At 36.2% G+C, this 25870-nt stretch overlaps 1 pseudogene; it reads right to left on the bottom strand.

The window, feature by feature from the left end:
- Positions 1–23118, bottom strand: part of LOC120539140 — a 30474-nt pseudogene extending 7356 nt beyond the window's left edge.
- Positions 23119–25870: the final 2752 nt, after the last annotated feature.

The raw sequence follows: 25870 nt of genomic DNA, 5'->3' as shown, positions 1-25870 counted from the left end.
CACTTTGAGCTACTGTTTGTATGAAAATGTGCTATATAAATAAATGTTGTTGTTGTTGTTGTTTATGCTTTAATGGAAGTGGGCAGTGACCAACGCTGTACAGTAGCAAACAGTAACAAAACATCCATGAAAAGCTATCTTATTACACGCATCACATAAACCAAGCCAAGACATCCAGTCACAAGCATAAAATGTGGACATGCATGCATCTTTTGCTAAAATATTGTTAAACTGATTCCTCCAAAAACAGCTCACACCCAGGAAGGCTTTCATACGGGTTGGTTGTACTTTCAAATTTAACACAGGACTCTTGGCCAATGTATCAGTGGGAGAGGTAGGTCTTTGATTCAAAAGCGAAACCCCTGTGAAAGGGCTTCCAGACTGTGGGCTACTTTTGTTTTGCCAGAGGAACTTAAGATTTTTCATGGATATTTTTTATATAGTTTGCAGGTGTCCAGCTTTGGTTACCACCCACTTCCATTAAAGAATAAACTAGTTAGCTCAGTACAGTGCCAGTGCATGTACTGTGGCAGGTGAGCACCATTCAACTTATAAACTGAGTTGAGTATTTAAGTGTATAATAAAGTGGTTTGCCTACATTTACTATGAAGGTATTTTGCATAACATTATGATGAAGGTACTGAAATAAAAAAACAAATTAACATTATTTTGGGTAACTATGTTTATACTCAGAGAAAGAAAGAGCAAAAATATTAATATTAGCAATGATAATTCAGTCATTTACCTATATATATTTTCTGTCATCATAGAGGGATATACAGTATTACAATTTTATGTTTTGCATGTAGGTTAATTTAATTTCCCTTACACAAATACAGAAATATCTTAATAGAACTTACTTTCAGCTTGAATGTATTTAGGATTTTTACCACCTGGAAACAAAGAGTGAAATATTTTCTAGCAACATTGATTTGGGTGCATCTGTAAGAAGCAAGTGACAAGAAAGTAAACAGAAGAATAGATTTCATAGAAGTTTTGTAATAAGAAACACAGAAAAAGTATACATAAATTCACACCATTTGTAAAGTTTAATAAGAATTTTTCAAAGTGACACATACTGTACTTTCACACTGCAGCAACATGTAAAGTCTTTTTACAAGGCAAACATCTTTTTGTTTGTTTGGTGTACTTACAAGTTCAGGATCACAGTAATATGTAATGTATACATGGCAGTTATTGTCAAACTAATATATGTGGCAGGCTAATATTATTAAGTAATCTTTCAAAACAAATGTATTTCAATGTATTGTAATGATGGTGCCAACACATTTTTATTAATTTGTTTAAAATCAGCAAAAGCAAAGTGTTAAGGAAAAGTATGTTATACTTTGAATAGATTTTCTTCTATTCTAACATTGCTTTTATAAATGAACAACAAAAGTTAATCAAAGATGCTACTGTATAAAAACAGTACATGAAAAAGTAATTTATAACATGCAATTTAACTTACTGAATATAGAGAACTGAATAATAAAAGCTACATTAGTACTTCTTAGTATTTTTAAAATAAAAACAAGAAAAAAGCTAAGGTAAAGGCAAGGTCTCTGTCTATTACCTGAGTTCTTCTTCTTCATCCATATGAACACACCAGCCCCTGCTGTAACAGCAAGCAATATGCCAACAACAACAGCAATTATCCAAACTGGAAAAGATCCACTAGGTTCTGAGAAAATAAGAAGGTGACATATTTGTTAGACTCTTTCAAAAGTAAAGTGATATAGTGATACAGTCCAAAATGTTGTCAAATGTTATGTGCCAAAGTCTGCATTTATTTTCTCATTTATAATGGCTAAATAATTGAGAGCAGATGACAGATGTACAACAATGTAGATGATAAATTTACTTTTTATTCATCAAAAATACAGCATTTGGAAAGTACTAGAGAAATTAAAAATTTTTATAGCTAATATATAACAAATAGAGTATGCAGAAATATGCAACTACTGACTACAATATGTAGACTTTTTGAAGCTTTAAAAATTAAAGCAACATACATATCTAGTAGAATATAGTAGGCTATGCACCATGATGGTACAAAGTATAAACAGTTAAATTGGAAATTAGTTTAATTTCTCCTTAATCTTTCAATAAGCAATTTTAGGAATTGTGGGCCATCAGATGTGCCAATTTATCCATGAGAAGCTACAGGGTGAAATATAATTATACTGTACATTTCTTAACACTTGAATAAAATTCACATGAATATATATTAGAAGCATTGTGATGGCAACAACCAAGAGTGTGCCCCTCGTATATAAACACTGAGGCAAAATTTCTCTCTTACCAGATGTTTTTATATGTCAAAATAATCTGAGCAGAGTAAAGTTTTACTATAGTGCTATGCTGATAAAGAAGAGTCTTCATGTTATATTTAAACCATCCATTTTTCTAAAAGAACAGGAAGAACTAAATTGCTTCACCAATATCTAATAAGGATTCTGGGTTAGAAGATGAGTTTCGACCCTTTTTTGTGGATTATTTGCTTTTTATTTTTTAGGAGAGTGTGTTGAGCAAATAGAAAGAGTACAGTGAGAGGCTGATGATAAAGAGAATGAGAGAATGAGAGTGAGAGAGAGAGAAGGTTAGATATGGAGATAGTCAATCAGGAAGTGCAACGGATTAGCAAGGAGGAAGTAAGGACAGCTATGAAGAGGATGAAGAATGGAAAGGCTGTTCTACAGGTGCCATGCCTGTGGAAACATGGATGAGTTTAGGAGAGATAGCAGAAGAGTTTTTAACCAGATTGTTTAGTGGAATCTTGAAAAGTGAGAAGATGCCTGAGGAGTGGAGAAGAAGTGAACCATAGCATTAAGTTATGGGAAAGAGTAGTGGAAGCTCGGTTAAGGCGTGAGGTGATGATTAGTGAGCAGCAGTATGGTTTTATGCCAAGAAAGAGCACAACAGATGCAATGTTTGCTCTAAGGGTGTTGATGGAGAAGTTTAGAGAAGGCCAGAAGGATTTGCATTGTGTCTTTGTGGACCTGGAGAAAGCATATGACAGGGTGCCTCGAGAGGAGCTGTGGTATTGTATGAGGAAGTTGGGAGTGGCAGAGAAGTATGTAAGAAGTTGTACAGGATATGCGAGGGAAGTGTGACAGTGGTGAGGTCTGCAGTAGGAATGACAGATGCATTCGATGTGGAGGTGGGATTACATCAGGGATCGGCTCTGAGCCCTTTCTTTTATGCAATGGTGACAGACAGGTTGACAGATGAGATTAGACAGGAGTCCCCATGGACTATGATGTTTGCTGATGACATTGTGATCTGTAGCAATAGTAGGGAGCAGGTTGAGGAGACCCTGGAGAGGTGGAGATATGCTCTAGAGAGGAGAGGGGTGAAGGTCAGTAGGAACAAGACAGAATACATGTTTGTAAATGAGAGGGAGGTCAGTGGAATGGTGAGGACGAGGGAGTAGAGTTGGCGAAGGTGGATGAGTTTAAATATTTGAGATCAACAGTACAGAGTAATGGGGATTGTGGAAAAGAGGTGAAAAGAGAGTACAGGCAGGGTGGAATGGGTGGAGAAGAGTGTCAGGAGTAATTTGTGACAGACAGATATCAGCAAGAGTGAAAGGGAAGGTCTACAGGATGGTAATGAGACCAGCTATGTCTTCTGGGTTGGAGGCGGTGGCACTGACCAGAAAGCAGGAGACAGAGCTGGAGGTAGCAGAGTTAAAGATGCTAAGATTTGCATTCAGTGTGACGAGGATGGGCAGGATTAGAAATGAGTACATTAGAGGGTCAGGTCAATTTAGGCGGTTGTGAGACATAGTCAGAGAGGTGCGATTGCATTGGCTTGGACATGTGCAGAGGAGAGATGCTGAGTATATTGGGAGAAGGATGCTAAGGATAGTGCTGCCAGGGAAGAGAAAAGAGGAAGGCCTAAGCGAAGGTTTATGGATGTGGTGTGAGAGAACATGCGAGTGAAAGGTGTTAAAGAAGAAGATGCAGAGGACAAGAAGATATGGAACAAGATGATCCTAACAGGAGCAGCCAAAAGAAGAAAAAGAAGGAAGAAGAAGCCCACAAAGACAATTCCACACTGCACAAATACTGCAAAATCCCTTTTTATGCGTTATATTTAAGAAAAAGTATGACTGGTGGTTCCTTTCTAGCTACAGGGAGAGTCATGATAGTTAGACACACCCAGAAAGGTCTTTTATTTATTCTTGTATGAATAGGGTTTTGACTTCTTGGTAATGACAAATACCTTATGTGTTGAATGGCCTAATCATGCTTATGTAAATCATGTTAATTTCTCATGCACTTTAGCAAAGACTACAAACAACAGAAATGGATGTTCCAATCAAGTCTTTTTGAGTTTTGGGAGAAAAGCCACTGAATGTATAAAAAAGATTTGGCTCTTTTGACATTTACCATTTGGATTCTTCATTGCTGGGTCTAACTGAATTGTTTTATACCCATCTCCAGTAAGGCTACTGTGGGACACAAGGCAAGAGTAGTCTCCTTCTTAAGTTCTTCTGGCTTTTCTTTCAGTTTTAATGTCTTTTTTCGCCTGGTAGGTTCCATCCTCATTTGGAAGCACTTCTCCACTTTCAAAATCCAGATCATCATCACCACCATTGTGCCATATCACTTCAATGTCTCTTGGGAAGAATCCTGTTACGTAACAGGTAGCCTCCATTCCAGAATCTGTCCTTTTGTGAGTCAGGAATACCTCTGGATTTACTGCACACAATGAACAAAAAGAATAAACAAGAGTGAAACAAAATGAAATACTAAATTATTTAATGAAGCTGAAACTTTATATGTGTAACATACAAATTATTGATCCATTGTTGAACTGACTTATCCTATTCAGAGTCAATGAAAGCTGATACATATCCTTACAAACTGGGTATTTAGCAAGAACCAGTCTTAGATTAGGTGCCAGTCCACAGCAGGGCATACACCAACACTCACTCATATATTGATAATTTAGAGTAACCAATTAACTTAACTTTAGCTATGGGAGAAAAATTATAGCCCCTGAGGAAAACCCACACATACATGGGGAGAACATGGCAACTCTAAATATGTAGTTCCAGGGCCAAGATCTTAACCCAGGTCTCTCATATTGTGAGGTAGCAACAGTATATAAACTGTGCTACCCACCAAAACAATTTATGAAAATTTATTAAATATAAAATATTTAAAAATAGTTTTTCTGCAATGCATAACATTACTACATCACATAATGGGATATTTATTACAATATAAGTACAATATACAAAATATGAATTTCCTTTCCAATGGATTTCATAAAAGTTAATTGAAACGAAAATGCTTCAATATGGAGGGTGTGGAAAGACAGCCCGGGCACAGACAGACACGGATGTCCAAAACAAACACTTTTATTATAAACAACAGCACCATAAGGCCTTAATCACCAACAGTTTCTCCTTCTCTTTCTCTCGCCTCTACTCTCCTCCTTACAAGCTCCATCTCCTTCCTCCCAACTCTGGCTCGTCCAACAGGAGTGAGGCGCCCCTTTATACCACCCCAGATGTGCTCCAGGTACGTCCTGATAATTCGCTGACAACACTTCCTGGAAGCATTTCGGGTGTTCCTGGACTTAGCTCTGGCAGCACTTCTGGTTGGGGACTCCAGCTATCTGCCACAAGGGATAATCTAGATTTTCTTTTTAAAAAGCAATATGTCAGCAAAATGTAAAATTTAATGTTACAGTATATACAGTATCTAAAGAGTTAAAAGAAAAACTAATATAAAAGTTAAGGGTTGGGGGTGAGGTAGCTTAAAATAAATACTGAATTGTGCACAATATATGTAGTAACCATGACAAATTTACCTATGAGGTATTATTTTATCGACTCACTAAAATCAATTAAATTTTATTATTAAAACAGTTACTAAGTCTTTTAAAGTGTAAAAAGTAATATTTCAATAAATGTTGAAAAACTGATTTAAGTCATTGGTAGCACTTGATATAGTAAGTATTTACAGTAATAAATTAGTCTTGGAATTTTGTGTATAATTTTTTCTCAGTCTATTGGACACATGTTTCAATTAGTTTACTAGAAAATATGTTTTGCTAATATGCTGTGAGAGAAATATGATTTTAATATAATTACATATTTTTGTGTAGCATGACTGCTCCAAGTTCTTGGATCCCAGTTTATTTCTGGGTTATCCTTTTTATGTGATCACATGGAACCCCAGTACCTTATCATGAACCAGATTGAGTGTCAAACTCAATAGGCACCAGAAAAATACACAGCACGATAGAATAAGGAGTTACTTCCTAAAATATTTATTCGTATTTGGATTATTATTTAGATTCTGACAGCTATGACATCAACTCGTTCCCTACAATGGCCTCATACTTCATATTCTCCAATACTAACAGTGACATTCTTCTCCTCAGCGACTAGTGCTGTAATTTCAGTCTAGTACAAGTACTAGTACAAATTAAATTAAGGTTGTAAAAGTAATTATTTCATTGAAAACAAATAGCTCCATGGATCCACTGACCTATTAACATTACATGAGTTTTTTCTTCTGCTTTTGTGAGACTTTGCCAAATATTTGCAGCAATCGCTTTCAGTTGCTTTTAGTTTTGTACAGTTCTGTCTCTTCTTCCCTTAGCAAAGATCCTTGAATGGATTTAAGTCAGGAGGATGACCAACTCATTATTGCTTTCTGCTTTTTTCTGTAACAAATTTATTGATTATACTGACAGACTTATTCAAGTTGTAGTCTTGCTGCAAATATTTTTTCTTTATATTATAAAAGGGCAATATTTAATGTCATAAGTATAGATGTACTGTACCATAGATTTGCTGTAGTTGTGACATGAGATTTTTGCTAATAGTCTAAAACCTATTTGCCCTTTTCATATTAGCCTATTTAACTTCTTTTAATATAAAACTGAGTGTTTCCAACTTTGTAAGCATAAGGCGCACAATAAACACTAAAGTATGACTTAATACAATGTGGCACAATACTGAAACATTTAATGTCAACTAAAATGCATATAGATAGATAGATATATATATCGCACTTCTAATATAATGTGTTTTATACTATACATCTGTCCATAGATCCCACTATTCATCAATGTAGCAATCCATTTTAAAACAAACATAATCAATTTCAGAGCACCACATGAATGTTTTATACTAAAAGGGCACTTACAACTAACCTAGGAAAAATAGAATGCCGAAATAATTACAAAATTGGAAATATATAACTTTATTAATAGTAGCTATATTATTGGCATTAAAGGTTACATACATTTCAAAAGAAGTTTACAGTAGAACTTTGGATGGTGATACTCTCTAAAAAGATGTTTTACTTTTTACAAAAATGTTGCAATGAAAGTCTTTTATTCTATAGAAACTAATACTGTATATAGGACATCCGACCTACGACTTACGACGGGCTACAGCTGCGGCGCATGCGCCTCAGTAACTGCCGCTCCGTCATCTTCGACCTGGGGGCGCTGCAAGCGTAGCTGGAGGGCGATTTCGCTGCTTGCACAATGTAGTGTCCCTCGGGCGGCTCCTGGCGGCAAGCAGTTTCACTGCCTGCCCACCACATACGGCTGCCCGTTCGTTCTCGGTGGGAGGCTGGTAATGCCGCAAGTGGTGACCGGTTGTGGCTGAGCGGAGGCCATTGAGGGTGAACGGGCGGCAGGGAGTAGCATTGTAATGTGCATCAGATGGCTGCCTATTGAATGGGAGCGATTCACTACCGCCTTTGACCACACCGTGTTTGTTCTCGGTGGCCGGACGCTGCAGGTGGCATACTGTAGTGCAGGTGACTGTGAGGTGGGCTGGTGACGAACTGCCCATCGATGCCCCATTCATTCTCAATAGTAAACCTGCTTGTACTGTTATGTACATAGCAGGAAGTTGTCTCTTGTCAGTACATCAGACGTGTTGACGACGGGCACCTTCCTTCTGTGATAGCGTGTACAGTGCTGTGCAGAAGAGCTCATCTTAATCTTTTGTCGTCACCCTTCAACAATGTCTCTGAAACACAAATCTGATGCAAGTGCTGGTGATACAGTAAAGAAGAGTAAAACCATCACCATTGAAAATAAAGTAGAAATAATAAAACGGTCAGAGAGAGGCGACACTCCATCATTCACTGGCAGAGCACTTGGTTACAGTCGGTCAACAATAGCATTTATTAAATTTATGTACCTGTTCTGAATTACATACAAATTCAACTTAAGTACAAACCTACAGTCCCTATCTCAAATGCGTAACCGGGGCGGCCTGTACATACTATAAACAGCATAGTTTAATGGAGAGACAAAACAGTTTCTGGTTAATGTCTAGATATTATAAAGAGGAGAGCTTTTAATTTTATAAACACACCTACAGTATAAAATAAGTAAATACAACTATAAGACAATTAAATACAGTATATCTGAAAACAAGTTTTAAAGCTGTTTAAACTAAAGTATATTTTGACACATGATACATAACAGAAAATATAAAACCTGACATATAAGAATTTTATTTTTACCAACCTTTTCTGTCCAGAGTTGCTGCCCCATAATCCACATACTTCTTCAACCATTCTCGCATGTTCCTTCCAAATAACCCCTGGTCTGTAGATTCCATGCTGTATTAGGATCCCATCTCATTTTAGTTGTCTGTCCGCGTTGGTTGGCTGCAGTCCAGGTCAAGGTTTGTTTGTCAAAACTGACATAATCATCTCCATCATAACCAAACTGATAAAAACCTCGAGTGGTGCCATCATCATCCCATTCACAGCCATACATCTGCTGCAAGGTGTGAATTCCTTAAGAGACATGAGGCAAGAGAAGAAATATTATAATGCACATTAACAAAGACTTATCTTAAATTTGATGTAGCCCATAAAAGTTTAAACTAATCAGTAAACTTAGGAAAAGAATACAATCAATTAAATGTATTTAAAATAGACTAACAATATCTTGAATTATATTATTCCAAACAAACAAAATGCTAAAATATTTAGGTGCTAAAAATCTACTGCTAGCATTTTTAAACTTTTTAATCTGAGAACTCAAATTAGAAAATTGGTGCTGTACTGGAACTTAAGAAAAACATTATTGCATAATGACAATGGAATCATAAAGAGACAAATAAGAATAGCCACATAATATAAAAAAAACGTTTTTGTTTCCTTGTAAGCATATTTCTCACATGAATATTTTTAAAAGGAAACATTGGAAACAAACATCTTTTAAAACAATACTCCATCCATCCACCAATTTTCCAAACCACTTATTCAGGGCAGGGTTGTGGGGCAGCTGGAGCCCATCACAGCAAGCAATGCACATAAGGGAGTAACAGTCTCTGGACAGGGCACTGCCAGTCTGCATCAAGGTGAACACACACACATTCAGGGCCAATTTAGCATTGCCAGTCCAACTAACTTGAACATCTTTAGATTGTGGGTGGAAACTGGAGCAATCAGTGGAAATCTGCACAGGACACAGCGAGAATATGGAAACCCCAATTTTTATCAATCAAGGCAGGAATACGTTCATGAGGTTTATCACTGCAAGTGGAAAGCTTAGTGTAGCCTTTAGTAAAGCTGAGAAAAAGAAATTCTTGGGGTGAAGCACAAAGATGTGATGGTTTTGAAAAGTCACTTAACTTAGTCACTTGACTCATTTTGCCAGTTAAGGAATGAAGTACAGCAAAAATATTTAAACAATGTAGCTTATTTACCCAAAATAACGTATTTTTTAGACGTTTTTCTAAACAAGTTTGCAAATAGTTTAACATACTCCAGTTTCCAATTAACAGTTTAATTAACGGAGTAAAAAGATAGGGTATTCCTCAAAAATCTATGCACTGTTTGTATTTTTATAGGCGATAGGTTAATTCTTGATGAGCAACACAAAGAGCAGTCTGGGTTGAAATGTTTAATTCTACCCACTGACATTGTGCTGAATATATTTTCATATATCTAGTTGTTCTTATGGTTCTCAACAGTCTAACACCGAAATTTTTCATAATACCAGTAGAGTGAAGTTCTTCCTAGTTGCGGCATGTTAACCTTAATGCACCTCAGTTACAATTTTAGATTCAATATATGCGAAGACAGAATGACACACAAAACAGCTATTCATGGCCACTGAAAATTTAGCAGATGGGCACTAGTTTTCAAGTGGTGGGGGATGCGATGCATGATTACAAGTAAAGCTGACAGTAGTTCTGATTCACAGCAAATACACCTGACAGTACATAATTACCAGAGACAAGAGCAAAAATAAGTTTCTCATACAGAATGCAACTACAGGCTCACGATAATAACACAAGGACAGGTTCTGTCAATCAAACATGTGGCTCTGTCACACATACAGAAAACCAACACAAAGCACTCAATATACAGTACTGTGTACCAGGAGATCATAAAATGAGACAAAATTAAAATAAATAAAAGGTAAAAAAGTTTACATGGCCACTGAATGCCACTATAATAAGCCACTAATACATTGCTGTCTTAATACTTACTGTCTAAAATAAACTGCTCCAAGGCTAGTGCATGATACAGTTTAGTATAAAGTTTGTTACATTTGAAGAGGTGAACCTAAGGAGTCCATAAACTGAACTTCAGCTGAAGTTGTATGCTGAAAAATTGCATGAACAAACAAAAGTGCCTGAGATAAATGCTCTCAATAATGTTTAAACATTTAGGTAACCCCTGGAATAATTTCTTCACTTCACACCATGCATATAATTGTTATTACATTACTTATGATGTATATGCTTTTTGTGAACATTGGCTTTATCAGTCAATTATTAACTAGAAAGATAAAACATAATAAACTGATAAATGAAACACCACTGCACAAATAGACAGAAAACACAAGATCATGTAAATACATAGGCAATTGTACTGTGTGTGCAATACATAGAGCCACCTTATATTTAATGTCTCTTATAAAGTCCACAAACTCAGTATGCTAGACATATCTTAGTTTAAATGTAGCACTCATGGCAATCCAAGGCACAAACATGAAGCAAATAATATAGCGTGAAGACAAACATGTCATTCAATCTTTAAGTGTACACTCAATTACCCACTTTGTGGTGAACATGTAATGTAACTGAGAATTAAGGGTTGTATATTTGCACCCTGCCTTGCGCCCTGTGTTGGCTGGGATTGGCTCCAGCAGACCCCATGACCCTGTAGTTAGGGTTGGAAAATGGATGGATGGATATTTGCACCAAATAAAATAAAATACCACAAAGAGGAATTACTTTATAAGGGTTTGCTACTGTTTGGCTTCTCTATCTCAGGAAATGTCCTCCACAATATTTTTCACATGTGTGTGGTGTTATTGGACTGAGCATTGCTGCTAAATCTACTAGAAACAGCAATTTTTGCCGTTTCCCCGACTACTGTACTTGTAATTTCAGTCTAATTAGTCTTAATTGTGATAATTATGACTTGTTCAAATAATTTTTAAGCTGTAAATATCAGTCAGTATAGGTATAGTTTTCAGCAAAAACAGTGCCTTTTGCTTCTCTCTCTTTAATTTTGCATTTTGCTACACCACTGGGCTCTTGTTTTGAATGACCTGCTCTAATTGCGTTTTTGTTTTAAAAGCTTTTTATTCAGGTTTGATGGGACAGCTTTATAATCATGAGGATCAGATCTAGGGGTCCATACAGAAAATTTAATTGAAAGTGAGAATAAGGGAAGAGTCTATAATTTAATTAAAAAGACAAAATTTGTTTGTCTGTTCAATAAAACATTCACTACAAGATATAGCTAACAGAGAAAAAGGATAATAGAAAATAGGTTTAATTTTAGATTTAAGACTGAGCTGCATAAATCAGTTATAGTAAACATTACTAATAATAAGGAATATACTGCAGTTTCATATAAGTGTTTCAGCTCATCTTAACCTTTGCTTCTCTTTGCTGGTCAGCGAGGCCAAGTAATTTGTCTCTGATTGAAAAATCTATTTGAGATCATTTGAAGCCAAGCAGGGCTGTGCAGTGGTAGCTGCTGCATCACAGAAAGGAGACCTGGGTTCGTGTCCCAGGTTCTCCCTGCGTGGAGTCTGCATGTTTTTCCTGTGTCTGTGTAGATTTCCTCCCAATCCAAAGGCATGCAGGTTAAGTGAACTGGCAATCCTAAATTGGTTCTATTGTGTGTATGTGTGTGCCCTGCGATGTACAAGTGCCCTGTCTAGGGTTTGTTCACTGCCTTGCACCCTGTGCTAACTGAGACAGGCTCCAGAAGACCTCCACGATCCTGTTTAGGACAAGCGGGTTAGAGAATGACTAATGACTGTAGAGATAGTTGTACTGAGAGCCTTCAAAATGATTTTGCAGAGCCAGTTGGTATCCCATCTTAAAGACAGGTTCCTTGAGCTTCTCCAGGTCTAACTTCTTTCTGGTCTCTCTCTTCTTTGCAATGTATAGACCCCTGAAGTCAGTCACCACCACTTGTTGATCAAGATGTAACTGATAAGAAGTTTCTTCTGCTCCACTTTGTTGGTTTCTTATGACTACCACGTCCACTTTCTAAACAGCTTATGTTCAAGCCATGTGTTTGTGATGCATAGATTTCAGTTCATTTCCAATTTTGAAAAGATAGAAAATATTTCAGAGCTGGTTGCTTCTGAAACAAGGGGAAAACTCTAAGCATTGCTAAAATTGGTTGAAAGATAGAAACACTTTTACATCAATGAGGCGAGTGACACCTGTCAGTGGTTCCCAATGTCTGAAGTAAAAAAATATATATAACTAATGCTGACAGGTGGAATGAACTATATGACAAATGAGTTGTAATAAAACAAAATAAGACACCTCACTCATAGAGCCTTTGCTGTTTAAATATATATTCCCCATTTACATGTTAATATTATTATTACTTCCATTATTATTAGGCCTCATCGTTTCTGGATGTTGCATTTGAATTGATCACTGTTTGGGTTTCACAGCCTCAATGCTGTAAGTGAAAAAATAAATTCTAAGATTCAAATTGAGCTTTTCCTTTCTCCTCAAATGTGTTCTTTAATCTGACTGAAGAAAAAAAAATCAGGTGTGATATATTTATAAACTCAACTGACAAATAATTTAGGGAGACACTATTGAAGGATCGCTTAAGAAATCTGTTCTGGAATCATTCCCACTTAGAATCACCATCAACAATTCAGTGACTAATTTGTGGAAGGCAGCTTACATATTGACAACAACACATCTTCTATTCATTGCCATTTGATGTCTATTAATCCTGCCATTGTAAAGGATGATAACAAACCCACTGTGGCAGATCAGGTGGACTTGACTCTTCTGGATCTAAAATTCAGAGAGACTGAGAAACACGCTCAGATTCAGTCATCAACACACTATCAGACATATGGGACACTCCAATGTAAGCACTGTTAGTATTCAGTAGTCTACACTGTGTAGTTGATATCTACTGCATGTGTAAAGTGTAATGTGAATAAAACATGGGCTGCATAAATAATTACAACTGTCATTCAAATAGAAACAGTGCCATGGACATCAACAGCAGATGCTGTAGATGCCTCTTTAGTGAAAAGAGAAGTCGGTTATTTCTGTGGAGGTTGGTACCTGCAGGGAAATGTTAAATGTGTTAGTGACTGGGATTGTGTACCTCAAAATGGATTAAAATTCAAAAGAACAACAGCTTAGTCTTGCATTATTCTATTTACATGAATGATTTATTCTGCTGTGCTGCAGTTCAGGTGACTTCTTATTTACTGATCTTTCCGCAGCCTTTAACAAAATGCATTCACAAGGAATGGATGATTGCTAGAAACTCAGACATTTATTTGAAAGTTTGCACTCAGATGTGTTTATCCAGCTGCTCCTTCTTAACAGTACCTGAGTTATCTTTATGTCCACCTCTTTAAGGAATCCATAAAGTATCTTAACAACTTTTCTTTTTTGTCTCATTAACTCAGAAGTTCCGAGGCTCCCACAGAAAACGTTGCCACTGACAGCACTGGTTCAGTTTAAAACAATTGTAAATAGTTATGCAGAACTTTTTTGTATATATTACATTTTTAAATCAACATATTACATATGAACTACGGATTTGAAAATCACTGAATACTAACAATGTTTGCTAAGGGTTATCGTGTTTATACTATACTGCTGATCATGTCCGGTTTTAAACTCTAATGTGAAGCTTCTCTCAGCCTCTCTGACATGACTGACATGGAGTAGTATAGAAACTGGATTGTTAAAATACGCATGCTGCCTTACACAAAATATGCTCAACAGTTTGACAGAGATTGTACATGGAAAGGACTCCACACCAAGGAATGAGGTGGATCTTTCATGATGTGTCTCAAAGGTTTTAGTTAACTTAAATAAGTATTCCATAACTATTTTTTAAATGTCTTTATTTTTGCTTAGACAGCACTCCATGTGCAAGTCCCACAGGGTTTGAATGGAGGTCGGTACACCATGTGGACTGAGATGGGTCATTGCTTTTCTTTTGAGCCAAGAAAGATTTCACAACCAACTGGCTGATCAAAACCACTTCAGATTGTGGTGATGTCAATGACGTCATGGCACTAGCGTGCCTCAAGATCACGTGATGGGTGCATTTCAAGCATACTTTGAAGCAGTGCCTTGAACATATGTGCTTGAAAGCTCGACAAGGTTTCAACACATCAGTATATTTCGCCTATCACTATGTCACATAGCACCTGTGGTGGCTAAGAGTGGACACTGAGTGTTTTTCATTGGTCAGCACTGCTATATTGCTTTTTGTGAGAAGACTGCATTTATTTTCAGGCACATTCATTTCCTTTCTGCTGCCATCTATCTGTAAGTGCACAAGACACATTTATTCAGATTAAAGAAGTGTATATTATTGTAAAATGAAATTCAGAATTGAAGCCATATCCCTCATGTTGGTCATATAATTCTTCATATGAGCATGAATGCAGTTGTACAGAAGGTGCTGTAGGTAGCCACTTACTACCAAAAGGCTTTTACTACCTCAGGCCCAGGAGGTGACCATGAGGCTGGCTGCTGCTAGAATGCAGTTTGTCTAAATTAGTGGGACATGTAAACTGACATTTGATCAGCTCTACTCATCTTCCATTTTATTAAAATGAACTGTCCAGTCACATGATGTCTTAATCTAATGTGTGTCTTGCATACATAGTGAGGACTGACAGAAAAACAGAAGTATGGTCTGAACTCGGGACTGCTGCCTGTTTCTTTTATGCTGTGCACCATATCGCATGAATCCTTAGTATTATGCTGGGTGTTGTGGACTCATGAGTAAGTGCACAGATTCCCTTTCAGAATTAAAATATAAACATCACATACAAATGCTGAAATGGTGCTTTGTCCAGGGATGGCTAATGCCAAGGGCATGTACCCATTGCTGTAAGTTGAAACAGGTTTTATAATGGGTGGATGTATAAATACAAAATCAAGGCTATTTCTGATCAATCAATGTATTTACCAAAGACAGGTAGAATAAAAAAAAGTGAGAAAGAAAAACAAAACCATCTTCCATTCTGTTTTTTCAAACATACTAGTTGTCTGCCCATTTAGACTGACTGCTCCACTTGCTTACCATAAAACACTAAAACAATCCATTTTCTCTTGACATTATTTGTGCTACTAGTCATTTATTTCCTATCACAACAGCAAACCATTCCTGAGGTCTCTTCCCAGACATGTTGCTTAAGTCTATTGTCTGATGTGTGTAACTATATTATATTTGTACCTAAGGGATTACAATGATTAATCACACTCCCTCAGTCAGGATGAATTCCAGAAAAATTAAAAGAGTTATCCTCTTTTAAAATAATTGCTGCAACAGGAGTGGCAGATGGTGAAAAAATTTCAGCGGGGTGCAGTTTTGGGTGGACAAACTGAAGCAGAACTTATCAATTGTATATTCCACATCTATCTATCTATCTATCTATCTATCTATCTATCTATCTATCTATCTATCTATCTATCTATCTATCTATCTATCTATCTATCATATAGTGCCTTTCATGTCGGTCCATCTGGTCACTCCACACGCTCTTGTGGTCCTCATCATAGTGTGAATGCCTGTCTAGTACCAGAAACATAGGACAAATCCAGGCTAAAATGTATCATACCCTTTCCACCATGCTGCCCAATCTGATGTCAGCTTTCCCATTTCTATTGTGCTCCAAAACCTCAGTCCGTGATTTCCACAGTCCCCTTATTCTTCCCATAACTTTCCTTACAGATGTGGAAAGGAACAGGTGCACCTGCCACCCACATTTTAATACTATACCTGGCTCTAAATTGTCCGATCCTCTGTCAACTTGCCCAGTTCCCAATCCTGCCAAAATTCAAACTGTAATGTCAACACCCCCACCTCTGTAATCTTCTGATAACGTGCATTTGCATCTGTCCTATAACACATTCATAGCATAAGTACAACCCAAATCTTATTCTGTCTCTGTTGATAGTGCCCAGTCTTTTGTCATTTCCAGTGTATTCCATAAATCCACATCATACAATCACTAGTCTCTGATGTTTCTCAAGTTTTGCATCCCAGTTTATCATTTACCACACCCATAGACTCATTCCCACCTTAATTGTATCATCCACTTGCTGTCAGTCTACCCAGTCCTATGCTAGTCTGCAATGCTTACCTCACCTAGGCACAGATGTAAGATTCACAGATCCCCACATCTTAAAACATAACTTTCCCCCCCAACCTGTCTTGTGCTACACTCGCAGGACAAGTCCAACCTAAATCTTATTCTGCCTTTACGATCAGGATACCTACTGTATATTTCCTTGAATGCAGATTTTACCCTCTTTTCCCTCATGAAAATATCTGTTACTTTCTGACTAAACTGAATCATTTCACTAAGCCTGTCAAAAAAAATTAGCCTCATGCTATTGTCTAGATCAGTGTTTCCCAAATGTTTTTTTCTGTGGTGGCACAGTTTTTGTAACCAAAATCATCCCAAGGACCACCACTGTCTTACTAACCACAAACACATTATCTTATACACTTGCTCACCTGCCCGAAGAGCGGGCCTACCGGAGAAGCCAGTTAGAAAGGAGCTCCAAGATCAGCGTCTGCAGACACCGCATTTGGTGAGCACTTTGTTGGCATCCCAGCTGCTTCGCCCCTCTGCTCACACCTCTCTCCCTCAGGGAAAGCAAAAAAGGAATTATTTACCTAAACCTAAAACAATACTAATTTGTGTCCAGGGCACAGACAGCCATGTTCCCCAGAAGTATCTGAAAGTAACCAACTAAAGGGCAGCCTCAGGTCACCTGCTTGCCAAAAGATCAAGGCATAGACTCTCATTTGGCTGTTGTCGTTCACTCAGGAAATATGGGTGTTCACACAGAAATTAAACAGTACAAGTTGGAACCAATTTTTGATGGATGTTAACATGCACTGACACCAGGCACATTGTGCAAATAAACATATTTAATGATTATTTTACATTACCTAATTAATTTAAGTAGAGTTTTTAAAATATTTGAAGGGGTGGCACCCCAGCGCCTCACATTACAAACCACCACTGGTGTTTGGATAGATACACTGTACAAGTGTTTCTTTGTGAAAGTGAAAGATACTCATCTAAAAAAACTACTCAATAAAGCTTTTCTGTTTTCTTTCCTACATACAGTTTTTGTTTGTTTAACATATTTAAGGAATAAACTCAATTTATTTAATTTTCCTATGTTTTGGTATCACTAGTAAAATCAGCTTCGTTTATTCAAGTGCAGTTCTGTTTTGCACGCATAGAGAACAATGCACAAAACATTTCGTCAGTTGAACACTGCCGTTTGCAGATGAAATAATTATGAATTGCCAAGCATAGAGAAAGGAGCTGGCTGCCTCAGTGAAAGTTAAGTTAGTATTTCATGTACATACAGTGGTGTGAAAACTATTTGCCCCTTCCTGATTTCTTATTCTTTTGCATGTTTGTCACACAAAATGTTTCTGATCATCAAACACATTTAACCATTAGTCAAATATAACACAAGTAAACACAAAATGCAGTTTTAAATGATGGTTTTATTATTTAGGGAGAAAACAAAATCCAAACCTACATGGCCCTGTGTGAAAAGTAATTGCCCCTGAACCTAATAACTGGTTGGGCCACCCTTAGCAGCGATAACTGCAATCAAGCGTTTGCGATAACTTGCAATGAGTCTTTTACAGCTCTGGAGGAATTTTGGCCCACTCATCTTTGCAGAATTGTTGTAATTCAGCTTTATTTGAGGGTTTTCTAGCATGAACCGCCTTTTTAAGGTCATGCCATAGCATCTCAATTGGATTCAGGTCAGGACTTTGAGTAGGCCACTCCAAAGTCTTCATTTTGTTTTTCTTCAGCCATTCAGAGGTGGATTTGCTGGTGTGTTTTGGTCATTGTCCTGTTGCAGCACCAAGATCGCTTCAGCTTGAGTTGTGAACAGATGGCGGACATTCTTCTTCAGGATTTTTGGTAGACAGTAGAATTCATGGTTCCATCTATCACAGCAAGCCTTCCAGGTCCTGAAGCAGCAAAACAACCCCAGACCATCACACTACCACCACAATATTTTACTGTTGGTATGATGTTCTTTTCTGAAATGCTGTGTTCCTTTTCGCCAGATGTAACGGGACATTTGCCTTCCAAAAGTTCAACCAGTGTCTCATCAGTCCACAAGGTATTTTCCCAAAAGTCTTGGCAATCATTGAGATGTTTCTTAGCAATATTGAGACGAGCCCTAATGTTCTTTTGCTTAACAGTGGTTTGCGTCTTGGAAATCTGCCATGCAGGCCGTTTTGCCCAGTCTCTTTCTTATGGTGGAGTCGTGAACACTGACCTTAATTGAGGCAAGTGAGGCCTGCAGTTCTTTAGACGTTGTCCTGGGGTCTTTGTGACCTCTCGGATGAGTCGTCTCTGCTCTTGGGGTAATTTTGGTCGGCCGGCCACTCCTGGGAAGGTTCACCACTGTTCCATGTTTTTGCCATTTGTGGATAATGGCTCTCACTGTGGTTCGCTGGAGTCCCAAAGCTTTAGAAATGGCTTTATAACCTTTACCAGACTGATAGATCTCAGTTACTTCTGTTCTCATTTGTTCCTGAATTTCTTTGGATCTTGGCATGATGTCTAGCTTTTGAGGTGCTTTTGGTCTACTTCTCTGTGTCAGGCAGCTCCTATTTAAGTGATTTCTTGATTGAAACAGGTGTGGCAGTAATCAGGCCTGGGGGTGGCTACGGAAATTGAACTCAGGTGTGATACACCACAGTAAGGTTATTTTTAACAAGGGGCAATTACTTTTTCACACAGGGCCATGTAGGTTTGGAATTTTTTCTCCCTAAATAATAAAACCATCATTTAAAAACTGCATTTTGTGTTTACTTGTGTTATATTTGACTAATGGTTAAAAGTGTTTGATGATCAGAAACATTTTGTGTGACAAACATGCAAGAGAATAAGAAATCAGAAAGGGGCAAATAGTTTTCACACCACTGTATATGCACGTTAGAAAGTCTTTATAAATTTTCTCACTCTTATTTTTTTAATTCTTGCAGAAGTACAAAAGCATTGTAGGTTAGTGTGTGTGCATCTTGAAACATTTGTGCTTGCCTTAAACAACACCTTCCTTTAGTCATACACTAAGAATATTGTTTGTTTACCAGTAAGCATTAGTTGGTTGGTAATATGAGAAATAAGGAAAGTGCTCTGGGTTAGTATTGATTTGTGGCAATATGCATCATTGAGAAAATGCTAACAAGACTGACTTTTGCTGGTGGAAGATGGTTAGAATGGAGGATTTTGGAATAACTTTTAAACGTGTGTTTGACTCTTAACAGTTTAAAATCTCAGTTCTTATATTTGCAGCAGATTTAAGGTAAGATTGAAACATATAGTGACATTTTTATAATTAGATCCACAACGTTGTCTAATACTGGTGTATTTTCTTCTTACATAGTAATATATTTCAATATATTTAAATATTGACTGTGTGCTTCGCAAGTCTGTTTTGTTTCTCCAAAAAATGTAAGCATTTTGGCCCAATGACTAAGACATTTTCACTATGGAGACAGGATGTTGTCAGTCAGTGCCCGTCAGTTGCAGAACTGAAGAAAAGATGGCCAGCCCTGTTTACCTTATTACAGGTTAGTTGTTTTGTTCTACCATTTTATTTTTAATGCTGACACACTGATAAATATGATCCACATTACAACACAATCCATCTTCCTAACCAGTTTACTAATGACAGGGTCATGGGGCAGCTGAATTGTATCCCAGCTATCCTAGGGCACAAGGCAGGAAAAATTCCTGGACAGAGCACCAAATCAATTGCAGGACACACACACACAAGCGACATGAGCCGAGTTAGTGGTGCCAGTTCACTTAACCTGTATTTCTTTGGACTGTGGGAGGAAACTGGAGCACCAGAAGAAACAAACACAGGCATGAGGAGAACATGCAAACTCTACACAGGGAACACCGGGACAAGAACCCCTGTCTCCACACTGATGTGGGCTACAAATGCACCACTATGTCACCCATATTTCAATATTTGTTCCTAAATTTATTAAACACAGCATAAGCGAATTAAACAGTAGAAATATTACCAATTAAACAATCTATAAACTACTGTTTAGACATTGGTATTGTACCACCCTGGACCAGCAGTGAAGCAAATATCCTGGCTATTTATTTAAATATGTTCTTTTAAATGGACACCTTAATCAGTTAGTACTAGTACACTAATATTAACCTAAATGGCGTAACAGACAGGCTAATGGTGCACTGTTCCTTTAGTTCTACACAGACAGTTGCCTCTGTTTGTTAATGTTTACCACTGTGTGTGTGTTTCTATTGAAGCCTTTTCTGTTGTGCCTTACAGATTAAAGAAGACTTTCAGAGGATTACTACTTTGCAACTAGAGCCAAAGTTTATGCCATTTTGACAAATACACATCAAAGGGAAGGATGCTTCAAGCAAAAGATGTGTGTGGAATGTCTACGTAAGGTAAAGAAGTAGCAGATTCTGAAAACTGGATATAAAGCACTTGTAACATGTGGAGGATGTTTTAATAAAGATCTCTACTGCTTTATAGGGTAAAAATGCAAAAGTGAAGAGATGTCATCATTTGCTGCTTAATGGAGTATAGGGGAAAGTGGCCTAATCAAAGAGCACCTAGTAAGATAAATATTAATTTTGTGATATATGACTGATAATCTGGCAGATTATTTTAGGAACTACAATTTAGAATGGAAATGTGTACATGAAGGCTTTGTTGGCATTTAGGTCTATTTGCTGTCCAATAAAAGTTCTGTAAAATTCGTTTATCCATTTTCTCCGCCTGTATGACTATGAAATTTAGTGTATTATAAAACATTAACTGGACCTTTGAAATGTTACCTAAAGTATGCTTATGAAGAAATATTTGTTACTTGATGTACTCTTTTTAGTAATACACAGCATACATTTAGCGTGCTTTATCAAGCTTTTAAGGTATACATGGAATATCCTTTTAAGTATACTGTTAAAATGAGTTTATCTCTTTTTACTATTTGTGAGTGTTATAGGATGTGGATGTTTCAGAATGCACTTTGAACACCCACATCATCAACAAAGAAATGAAGACATTGGTATTATAATTGAAGGTCAAGAAGTTCACAAGTAAACAATTTACAAATGCTGATAGCTTAATATATGGATGTTGAATAATTTTTGCTAACTTGTTTTGGTTAAAGAGACTGAACAGAAGGAAAAAGATAAAGGTGTGTGTGTGGTGCTTTTTATTTAATATTTATTTTTGCATATAAATTATATAATTTCTCTATCCAATGTTTTACCTAAAGTTTAGTTGAAATACATTATCAAAAGAAAACATTAGACTTAGCCATATTATGTTAATTAAATTGCTGTGTGTCTGAAACGTATATGCAAATTGGTATATGTTCAATGTATAAGAATAAAAATAAGAGTAAATTCAAATTCCACAAGCTCTGTCAGACTGTTCTGTATGTAAAATTTATATACATTATATCAGAAAAATGTTAACATAATGTGTTTTATGTTAATGGGAAATGGTATGCATTTAATGCGCATAAATGTACTAATTTCTGTAAACTTTAATTTTATTTAAAAAATGAATTACCAATTTTGGGGATTTCCATCTAAATAAAACTGCTTTTGATAATTGTCTTTATTTTTAAGTAATATTTAAGCAATAAAATGAAGGTAACAGTTTGCATGTACCTTTTTGAGTTACATATCTTGAGGTAAGTACTAGGGTGTTGTACGTGTTAGCCATTATGAATATAGAGAAAAGTCAAGCAAAATGACACCTTTTATTGGCTAACTAAAAGATTACAATATGCAAGCTTTGAGGCAACTCAGGCCTCATTACATCTTGCCTGAAGAAGGGGCCTGAGTTGCCTCGAAAGCTTGCATATTGTAATCTTTTAGTTAGCCAATAAAAGGTGTCATTTTGCTTGACTTTTCTATATCTTGAGGTATTATGTTAAACCAACTCAATTAAATTTAGATAGATAGATAGATAGATAGATAGATAGATAGATAGATAGATAGATAGATAGATAGATAGATAGATAGATAGATAGATAGATAGATAGATAGATAGATAGATGTCAATAGGAAACTGCAGGGTTACACAAATCTATACATAAATACAGAAAAGTAAAGTATAACCACGCTTTGATGCAGATATTGAAGGGTAAATCAGCTAAAACAAAAATCAAAACTAAGACTTTTATTTTAATATTAAATGTTGAAATACAAAATGCTGTTATGCTGCAAAAATCTGCACATAGGCTTTATTCATTAATGACTCACCTCCAGTCTGATTGAAGCGTTTACTTAAAGTATCAATATTTATCTTGAAAGTTTGTTCAGCACCAAGATAGATCTGAGTCTCACGATCCCAGTAATCAGAATCAACAGACTTTGCCATCCATTCCTGTCGAGGTGTGTCTTTCTTGATGAAGCTGTCATAATATGTAAATTGTTCATCGTCTACCATTCCCACTGTTACAAACTCTGGGAATTCTCCAACTCCTGATGTTCCGTATAGAAATATTTTAGGGAGTGGGTTGCTGAAAAATACAATACATTAATGATGTTGAATAGAAGGTGCATTTCTACTTAATTATGGTAAAACTAATAACAAAATAAAAAGTTAAAAATTGTGTAAGCCTTATTAAAACTTATGAATAATTGAAATCCAGTCTCTGCACCAATAAGAAAAAAGCAAGAGCTCTTATTAAGCATCAGATTAACTAATGTTTTGTTCAGTTTAGGAATCTTCTGCCAATAACAGAAATAAAAGTGAATGTTCCTACCTCATTCAGTTTGATAAATGCTAAATGTAAGACGATAGCCTGTTTAAAAAATCTATCATCTATCATAATTATTTTAGTCCAAATTAATAAAACAAATGTATCTGAAAAAGCCAGGAGTGTCATCCATTCTCAGTGTATTTTAAAAATGAGTTCAGGAGACCCTTAGCCAGTACTTAAATAAATGAATGGTTGCAAGTTAAAAATCACATTTAATGATTTTGTCAAGGTTTATGAATTGCAAACATTATTTAGTATATTGGGCTGGCACAATAAGAATAGTAATTACTTCAGGTTACTATTGCAAGTAATCTGAACTCTGTCTAATTAATACAGTCATAAAAACAAAAATTACGTTGTGGTAACTTAATCAGGTTGGTTGGTTTCTCGCCTTATTCATTTGAAACAAAATGTCTAAGTTTCCACTCACTTACTTAACATGTCTGCACAAATTCATGGCACATTACCTGCCCACTGAACAACTGTCTGCAGTGCATAAACACTCAAGCGGGTATTCATTTACAAACACATTCAGATGAATGAAGCAATGTCCGTATACTTTGGTTTGTGATACAATGGACAATGTTTTTACATTGATGTCACAATTTAACTTGATAATGCTAACAAATAATGATAAAATTAACAAGAATAACATACATATGTGAAACGTTGTCATCTAAAAAATGTATTACCACTTTTATGTACTAAGTACATGGTATAAGGTGGCAAAATAGCATCTGCCTCATAATGATGAGACCAGGGTTTGCATGCAGGCAGTATAAGACAAAGCTTAAAATACCTTTACTTTGAGACAGCTAAAATGAACAGTTATAATCTCAAGTTCTTAAGATGACTACACAAAAAGTACATAGTGATTAAAACCTTTAAATGTAAAAGAAAAGCTAATATGCAAGTTGTGCCTGATCTACTTAATTTAAACAGAAGTTGACATAACTCAAAAACCAAATTAAAACTTCAGTGTTTAGTATTTAGATAGATAGATAGATAGATAGATAGATAGATAGATAGATAGATAGATAGATAGATAGATAGATAGATAGATAGATAGATAGATACTTTATTAATCTCAAGTGGCCTGAAATAGTTTTTAGAGTTCACTGTAACCAATGGGTGTTTCAGTTTTCATAACTTTATGTAGAAGAGTAAAACAAAAAGAAAAAGTTAAGTGCTTGTTAAAGGTGAAAACATATACTAAACGTTTTCAAATTAGTTCTGCCTGACACAAAGTGATAACAAGTCTCTATTGCCCAAGTGTACAGAAAGGAGCAATGACCGCTTTATTCAACAAGCATCTCCATCATCAACAACATTCAAGAAATCCTTGCAAAGCTAAGAAAGAGTACACCAATAAATGTTTTTACGTGTTTGTTTTAATCAATATATGCATCTTTAACCTTATCATTGTCAGTCTTAAATCCACTTCGTGAGGCACCGGAGCTTATCCCTGCATTCCAGGTTTCAAAGTGGAAAACAGCCGTGAATGGAGTGCCAGTCTGTTGCAGGGAACCACTCAAGTTGGGGCCAATTTGGAAGCTCTAATCAACCTAACTGGTACACGTTTGGGGATGTGGAATGAAAACCGATGCTGTCATTGGGAGAACGTGAAGATTCCACGCAAATACCAGGTGAGGAATTCGGTCACACTACACTGAATCTATGAAGGAGCGGCGCTAACTACTGATATTTTAAGATGTGAAGCAGCAACATATTTTATAAAATTTATAATATTCGATTGTATGCTTAAGCGCACGTACATTTGTAGTGCAAGTCGTAATAAAATCATAAGCTTTTCTACCATATGCGTTAATCGTATCTAGTATGTACAAAATGTTGTACTTAAGAAAAAGCATGATATATTGTGTGAAAGAATGACAGGACAGGTAGGAGGTAAGTAAAGAATAGCCCTGAGTAGCATAAAAATAGCAGTAACGAAATATTGTGTTGTCTGCGTCCATATGATGATCAAAAATAACAATAAACAAAACAATTATAAAACGATAACTGTAATACAAAAATAATTGATCCATTTGTACTGCATATATTAAAGCGTTGCTCTTCGATTACTAACTGATCGACTACAAACTGACATCAATAGATCAGACACTTTTAGTTTATGCAAGTGACTAAATATTTCAAATATTATAATGTGACGCAATATTTAGTAAAATTTGGACACATGTAGGAATACACGATGTAAACATGTAACATTGAGGAAACATACATTTATCAACTTTAATAAAAATAAGAATTAAACATGATTATATTAACGATAATTACATTGCATAATTACATAACGATAACGATATTTACATTACATTACTTTAACGATAATTACATTACACCTGCGAACGGCTATTGAATAACGTTAATAAAAGGATTTTATAAAAGTCGGTATAAATAGGTGAAAACTTTGAGACTGTGCATACTATTCTGGGTAATCCTCGGCTGTCAGTACTAAAAAGTCAGTAAACCATATACCGATAAAATATTACATATAATATAACTTACCGGAAAACGATGACTGAATAAAG

The sequence above is a fragment of the Polypterus senegalus genome, chromosome 11, assembly GCF_016835505.1.
Source record: "Polypterus senegalus isolate Bchr_013 chromosome 11, ASM1683550v1, whole genome shotgun sequence".
NCBI classification, from domain to species: Eukaryota; Metazoa; Chordata; class Cladistia; order Polypteriformes; family Polypteridae; genus Polypterus; species Polypterus senegalus.
The sequence above is the reverse complement of the archived record's forward strand: the minus strand, read 5'-3'. Positions and strand labels throughout refer to the sequence as shown.